The sequence below is a fragment of the Hetaerina americana genome, unplaced genomic scaffold (assembly GCF_022747635.1).
Source record: "Hetaerina americana unplaced genomic scaffold, ioHetAmer1.1.p SCAF_11, whole genome shotgun sequence".
Classification (NCBI taxonomy): Eukaryota; Metazoa; Arthropoda; class Insecta; order Odonata; family Calopterygidae; genus Hetaerina; species Hetaerina americana.
The window spans coordinates 12,596,917-12,605,314 of record NW_027286181.1 but is presented as its reverse complement, the minus strand read 5'-3'; the positions used below and the strand labels follow the sequence as shown (position 1 = coordinate 12,605,314).

General features: G+C 36.2%; 1 non-coding gene across 1 annotated transcript; it reads left to right on the top strand.

The window, feature by feature from the left end:
* Positions 1–8,092: 8,092 nt before the first annotated feature.
* Positions 8,093–8,176, top strand: TRNAL-CAG (transfer RNA leucine (anticodon CAG)). Its single transcript has one exon. It is a non-coding gene; the product is annotated as a tRNA-Leu (tRNA).
* Positions 8,177–8,398: the final 222 nt, after the last annotated feature.

The following is an 8,398-nucleotide window of genomic DNA, read 5'->3' as shown; positions in this document are numbered from 1 at the left end:
AAGGTGGGGAAGGCGGAATCGAACGGATCACAAGGGTAAAAATATGAGGTTAAGAGCATCCGCCCGGCAAGTGGAAAGATCCGAGGTTCGAGTCCCGGTCAAGGAAATATTTTTACTCTTGTGATCCGTTCGATTCCGCCTTCCCCACCTTTATTGTGTTCGTCCTTTATATGTGTTCCTATCCCTTTTCCTTATATCTGTATATATATATATATATATATATATATATATATATATATATATATATACACACACATATACACACATACACATTCATATCTTTTTTCGATGACGGCCACTGTTAGTGAAATACAAATTTTGTACGAGAAATATGAACTATCACAATTTGATATATTTAATACTTTAAACCATTAAGATAGTTACATGAATGTAATAGCTTTGGCCTCCGATTCACATCCCGATTAGGGCTTGCGGATACTTCGAGCATCAATTGAAAAGTAATCCCACGGAATATAAAACGGCTTTGAACCGGAAAAACAACAGAACAAATAAAACCCAAAAGCTTGGTCAGGATATGTTGGCGGTTAGAACTCGAAGCGCACTAAACCCCACAGCGTTTGAAATTTAAATTTGCACGGAATGGAGTCCGCAGGGCCTTTCCCCTTGCGTCACCATTCGGTTTCAATGGATGAGCTCCGGTGGCTGGAAAATAGAAGTGATTTGGATTTTAGATGAGATTATCCTGAGGCTATTGCAAGGATTCGGATTCATACATTCGTCCATTTGACAACTACGCTACCGCACCACCAAAAATCCAACAAATGCCATTCAGTAATATTTAACGACAAAAAGGTCATTCATGGGTCAGCAAAGAAGGATTCGATGGCAAGTCACTGAGTAAGTATGCAAAGAAATGTTTGTTGAATTGTTTCATATGGAGTTTCCTATACACGGTACGGAAACTTGACAGCTGAAAATAAATGGTAGGCGCATATAGGGGGTATGAGAAACGTGGGTAAGGAGAAGAATGAAAAAATGAAAAGGACAAAAAGAAAAAAGGCAAAAGGAACAAAAAGAATGAAGCCCTAGGCATGGTGGATAAGGGGATTCAGAGCGTTTTGATCAGCTTTAGGATGTTGAAGATTGGGATATAAAGGGTGGTGACGAGGAAGGCATAAATTATTCGGAATTGTGGAGAGATTTATCGTAGTACTGGGCCTCACGCTGTACCGTGCAAGGTGATGATAGAGATCTATCGACTATTAAGCCTATGTTTCGATCCAATACCTATCTTAAACCGGTGGACTACCACTAATAATAATAAAGCCATTTTTAATCATTGTCGCGAAACTCAACAATGAAAACAATACAAAACTAACACATTTATTGGGAGAAGTAGACCCAAAATTACGGATAATTCTTGCCTAGGGAGCAAAACAGGTTTCACCTGAAAGGAAAATTAAGGGAGTAAGTTTTTGCTTTTATGACCATAATATATTGGACACCAATACTGGTTGAAGCTTTAGACAGACTAAATCCAACGGAAGGTCATCGAAGTTTCAGTGAAACAAAGGCAACTTAGCCACGTTAGTTAATCCGTGGATGTTACTGCCCGTCGTGGAAACTAGCGGCAATTAAGTCACGGAGGACAGTGAAATACGATGGTAAGCCTGATTCGGTCAATTCCTTCGTTACTACCTGAATAATGAGGTCATCACATTCAGGCGATCCGAACAAAAGCTTTGGAAGAGTAGAGTGGGATGACAAGAGAGAAGAGGGATTTTCAGACTGTGAGGGGAAGAGCGGATCCCAACCGGAGCAGTCAAACGGGAAGGATCTGCTCCCAGCCCGCGAGCCTGCGTCGAATATTAGCTTCGTTAAAACCGCAGCGTCGAGTTCACACGCCTAAAATACGTTCTCGTTCAGGAAGGCGTGCTCAGCAAAAAACAATTCACACAGTTCCTTAAAAATATACCTACAAGGAAGGAAGTGTGCACCTTCAATTTTTTTCTTTTCGGAACGACATTCCATACATCTTACTCACTAACCTAGCATTTGTCCATTTACGTGCTCCCTATCCCTTTTCTATACAATATTAAAGAAAATACAAATAAGTTATCAAACATTTTTCACACAACTTGGCAATGAAAAATACTCTACTGGTTCGATTACCAAAGCTTTGTCATTTTTCGGATACCAGTACTTCGTGGAAAACCATAAACAGCCTAATATATATAAATATATATATACATATAAAATTTATATTTGTATTCATATTTATATATATATATATATATATATATATATATATATATATATTATATATAAAACACAGATGTGGTCTACATCTGTGTTTTTATATATTTGTGCGTCGCCGAAGAGCGTTCCATTTCGAAGATATTTTTAGAATATATATATTATATGTGTATGTATATATATATATATATATATATATATATATATATATATATATACACATACATACATGATTTCGTCGAAGTAACACGGAAGTGTTGAATAGAAAACTTGGACAGCAACAAACAATATAAGAACACATAAAAAGAACACTCACAAGTTATTTCTTGATAATTTCGACAGAATTAAGCTCCGTCTTCATCGGAAGTAACAGAAGTACTCACACTTCTGTTTCTTCCGATGAAGACGGAGCTTAATTCCGTCGAAATTATCAAGAAATATCGTGTAAGTGTTCTTTTTATGTGTTCTTATATTGTTTGTTGCTGTCCTAGTTTTATATAAACATATATATATATATATAATATTTATATATAATATATTATTTATAATAAAAATTATATCTGTATATAACACAAAAAAGACCACTGAAATATGTAGTTTCGACAGAACGTCAAAACTACATATTTGTATCCTCATCAGTATCATTTGATTATGACAATCGTCCCGTCGAAACGTCAAAACTACATATTTGAGTGATGCATAAAATTAAGGAAAAAAAAGAATTGAGAAAATGCACACCGCATCCGCTCTTATCTATGATGATATAACACCACCCGAGCATAAAAAATGTGTTACTCACATATCCAAAGCCGAACATAATTCACCCAAATAAGGAAGCTCCACATACCTGAAAAAGCATTGAAAAACCATGTCAAAGACATAAACGACATGCTGAGGGACGTACAAGATTATTATTGTGTTACTCGTATAAAGACAAAAAAAAGACATAATTGAGATTAAACATGATTGCGAACCACAAACTATTGGGATTTCTCTCAAACATCCTCTCTCCTTCCCCACTATGCCGGACTTCCTCGTTTGTTACCTTTCTACCTATTTCACCTTCCCGTTAGTCAAACAAGCGTGGCGATGGCATATCCAGACATTGAGTAAATGGCATTGAGTCTTCTTCCTTCCATTGAAAAAAAGTGGTCCTGCTGCCGAAATATTCAGAAGACAAAATTGTGAATGTTTTTTTTGTATTTATAATATGCCATCGCCACGCTTGTGGCTAATTTAATGCTAGTTTTAACTTTTGTGAACATGTTTCGTGTGTTTGTATGTATGTATTGTATTGTATGTATATATATATATATATATATATATATATATATATATATATATATATATATATATATATATATATAACGATTGTACGGAAAAACTCACACGAGCGGCACAATAATGGGCTGACACAATATAGTATAACACAAATAGAATAGAATAGCAACATTAAAAAGGACATTCCCAAGGTAAATTGTTCGAGCTTTCGGCCCTGTCAGAGGCCCTCTCAGAGAGTGTCAATTTAAATGTTGCTATTCTATTCCATTTGTGTTATATTGTGTCAGCCCATTATATATATATATATATATATATATATATATATATATATATATATATATATATATATATTATTACTAGGTAATCTAGCGGTTAAGGTAGGTTTTTGGATGGACGTAATTACTAATTAAATAATTTTATATATATATATTATATGCACACATGTTTCGTGTTATTTTGTGTATGTATTGTATTATATATATATAATATATCATTTGTAAAAATATATTTATCCGATAAAAGTAAATTGAAGTTGGTAAATTTACGCAGTAGGAACAGTGTAAGAATCTGGGAAATGTCCTGGACCAAAATTGCTGGAACAGCCATGGCAAAAAGTAGCAAGAGCATTAGAAGAAGAATTGGGTTAGACAAAAAAGCTCTCACAAGGAGAAGATAATTGACGACCAGGAACCTTGGGTAAGAATATTAAGAAAATATTAGTAAAAACTCTGACATGGAGCGTGGTTTCGAACGGCTTGAGAACATGGGTCATTGAAGCAGGATGACAGGCGTAGACTGAAGACGTTATCCGTATCGTCTGTCGTCGTTGCTCGACGTTTATTCCGACGGTGTATAAATAAAGAAATATACGTATATAAAATTATTATTTCAGCGTATTTTATCATCTAGGGTATTTTATTTTAAGATGTAACAGGGTAGGAATATGATATCCATACTGGAGAAAATGGATGGAGGAAGTAAGCGAGAGTTTGGAAACTTTTTACTGCAGTGTATAATTTCAGTCGGTCTTCTGTTATGAGATACAAAGAAATAAATTGCTGATAAGTCTGTGTCCATCAAAATCATGCCCTAATGCGGTAAAATAAAAAAATAATGATGTATTCACAAATAGAGAGAGAAAGATCTAAATAATGTACCAGAAATTACGAGGATTTTAAGAATACATTTAATAGAATCCAAGTTTTATAACAATTATTTCATCTCTCATTTAGGTGTAGATTAGGATTGCAGCCGTTCTTAGTAACATAGATCCATCATAAATCTAACTTGACAGTTGGACTAGTCTTAATAAGAGTAATAATGATGATATCCGGGCAGAAGTGAATAACTGTCAAGCCGCGATCCGAGCGAAATAACCAAAATAAATATTCGCACGCAGCGACGGATCTAATGAATTACGTCCGATCCAACCCGGGCTGTCGGGGAATCTGCACAACCAATGACATGCAGTCGGCATAATTTATGAGACTTCGCGATGCCATCGCTATGCGAAAGAGAGAGAGAGAGTGAGAGAGAGTTATGCGTGGGAGGTGAGATTGTGAAGAAAAAAACACAAATGAATCGCACTTTAAAAACCGTTCGGACTTACGGGTGCGCAAACGCGACTTTAAAAAACAAAAAAAAGGAAGAGTGTCTCTCTCCAGACTCCCGGCCAAAGTCCCTACCCGACCGATAGTCAACAAATTAAAGGCCGCCTGGGATAAAACGCTAAAGGCAGAACTCTCTTTTTAAAGGGGAAGTGCTCTTTAAAGTGCCGAGCATCGAGAGGATACGGATCGGCATACCTCCCTTCAAGCGACCCCTAAAACTGGACTTATTTTCGGTCTCTCTCCCTCGTGTTCATTTGCCTGCGTGGGAAGGAAGAGACTCCCCTTCCTAAAAAAAAATAGACAAACGATCACCGTTTTTGCGTAGCTGTGCACAGCGGGAGTGATTTCCCAACCGTCCCGTCATAGGATCGTACAGAACGCGAAGGAAGGAGGGACACTCGAATGGAAGGGAAAGCAAAGCTTAAAAAAAATATATATGAAAAATCTCCGCTCAGGGTTTTAATGACCGAGGATTTATCCAAATACGGGTATTCTCAAGTCTCCAAGGCGTCACTTCGGAACTAAATGGAATGCATGATCAATGTACCACCAAATAGATAGGGTAACATACGATAGTGTGCACCAAAATCAAACTTAATCGGTAGAAAGTGTCCCGTATTCTTTCAAAACATTGAATACGATGCATTATCCGACTCTAAAAATAGATTACTGTACCATTTGTTGAGGAAGAAGATATGAAAAATCTTAAAACCCTTCTATAATATAGCAGAATAGCATAATTAGATTTATTGCCAATAGTAATCGTTACGGGAACCCCAATACATCACAACTTGACCTCAAGCTTTTCCCTGAACGATATATGTTTTTTCTTATTTTTTTAAAGTAATCCACCGGTTAAGGTAGGTTTTTGGATGGACACAACTACCAAATAAATATTTTATTACTCCTAACAAAATATAAAATCCAGAATCCAACTCTACATCAGGTCCCTCTTCAGCTCTGAGTACTTTCTTCCTCCCTTCATCCCGTCCAACATCCCTATCCTGTTCCTTCCCTTTCCTCCTTTGCCCAACATTCTACCCTCCATCACAGTCTTCAACATCCCACTGCCGGTCAACACCCCCTTCATCCACTTTTCCTGCCTCCATAGGATTTCTCCCAACGAACCCCTCTCTTCGCCCACCATACCAAGTACTTCCTCATTTGTTTTCTTCTCTGTCCATTTCACCTTCTCCATTCTATTCCACACCCACATTTCAAAAGCCTCCAGTCTACGTCCATCCTCCTGCTTCAATGACCACGTTTCCGCGCCGTACACAGCTACGCTCCATACCAAAGGTTTTACGAGTCTTTTCTTAACATCCTTATTCAACGTCCCCGTCATCAACTCCCTCCTCCTTGTGAAAGCCTCTTTGCCTAGCGCAATTATTCTCCTTACGTCCCTATAACTTTCACCATTTTGGTCATGTATATTTTTATCACTACAAATGGTAATATGCCAGTTAAGAATGAAGGGTTTTAATGGACACAACAGCCAAATAATTCTCTGGTATCTCCAAACAAATATTCTTCTCAATTTACTCAAAAAAACCATTCATCTTACCCTTTCCCGCTAGCTAAACATTCTCCATTCTATCACAGTCTTCAACACCAAATTACCTTTCAATAACATCTTTACACACATTTTCTGCCTTTATCGGATATCCCCCATCAACTTCCTCTCTTGTGACACAATATTTAAAAAACTTTGTCGCTCCTCTTCCTCTCTATCAGTTTATTTTCTCAATTATTCTGATGAACTGCATCACTAAAACCTCCCATCAAAGAACGTGTTGTAGCTAATATGAACATAACCCGCACCATTATTGGTATTTAGGAAATCTTTACTTAACGCATCCGTAAAAGTTTTCTTTTGGTAAACGCTTCCTTCGCCAATGACCCGAAACATTTAATTCTATCATCACAACACGGTTATTATTCAATAATGTAAATTATCCATCGGTCAACTAATGTTATTTTTGTCATCATAAGCATTAGGCAAACCCTATTTAGCGGATATGAAAACATTTTTCACAGCCAATGAAAATAGATTAAATTAATAAATAATATTCCGCATTAAAAAAATACCAAATTACGTGAATTTATCCGCAATTTCATACGATTCGTCCCCTAAAAGGTATCAATCGGTAGCAAATCTTTGGTTTTAATATTACTGAGCCTACCTGAAAGGTTGGAGATGTAGTAGATCTATAGAACCCCGGTAAAGACGTTTTCAAAAACGGAGAGCTCATTTTAAATATTAAAGTTTGAGGGCATAAGGAAAAGCAGATAACTTTCTTAGCTCTCAATATCTTAGAAAGATAAGGAACAAGGTATCAACGATATTTAAGGCTCGGTTTTATTGATATATGTTTAAAACCAATCTTTAGCTAACTTAAACGTTGACTTAACTTGGAGGATTCCAAAAAAGTCGTTTGTATTAACAAAAAAGATTATTTATTACTATTTTTTGCACATTGAAACAGTATCAACACCGTCCATTAGTTTTGAAGCTCGTTAATTATGAATTTTCAACTTAAATCCTAGAGAAAATGTGTGAGGCTAGATTTAAAAAAATACAAATATTCTAGATGGAAGAAAATATCTTTCAAAAATTAGGAATTCTGTCTGTATACAGGCTGTATAGATATGCCATCATAATACGAAACTATTTTTATGACGAATATAATACACCTGATTTATATAAAAAGGAACTACCATTAAGGGGCAATATTAAGTATATAACAAAATATTTTCATACAAATCAAGGTAGAAGAAAATTGGATGTCACTTTAACTGTAATTTTTAATAAAATACCTAAGGATTTAAGAATATTACAGTCAGTAAACGCTACGGAAGGGAGAATAAAAAACTGGCTATTATACAGAATGGATTAGGGCTTGAAACAAAAACGTGACATAATATACTAGCGATATAAAAACGTGACAAAATATGTAATATAGCTTTATCAGTCAATACCTTAAGTTAGGATGGCCGAGCGGTCTAAGGCGCTGCGTTCAGGTCGCAGGCCAGTTCTCTGGGCGTGGGTTCGAATCCCACTTCTGACAATACTTCTTTCCAAGTGTGGAACTAGAGACTAGAGTCTTTTTCTAGTATCAGTAATTATAGTGACTGAAGGGCTTTTTAAGACTATCTACTTTATTGAGAGGTTAGTGAAATAGAGGGACGATCATTAATTAAATATTTGAGGGTAGTTCTAACACCACGCCTTTTCATGGGGAGCACATATCCGGACAATATGCGGATCAGCTTTAAAGAAACTTGGCTTC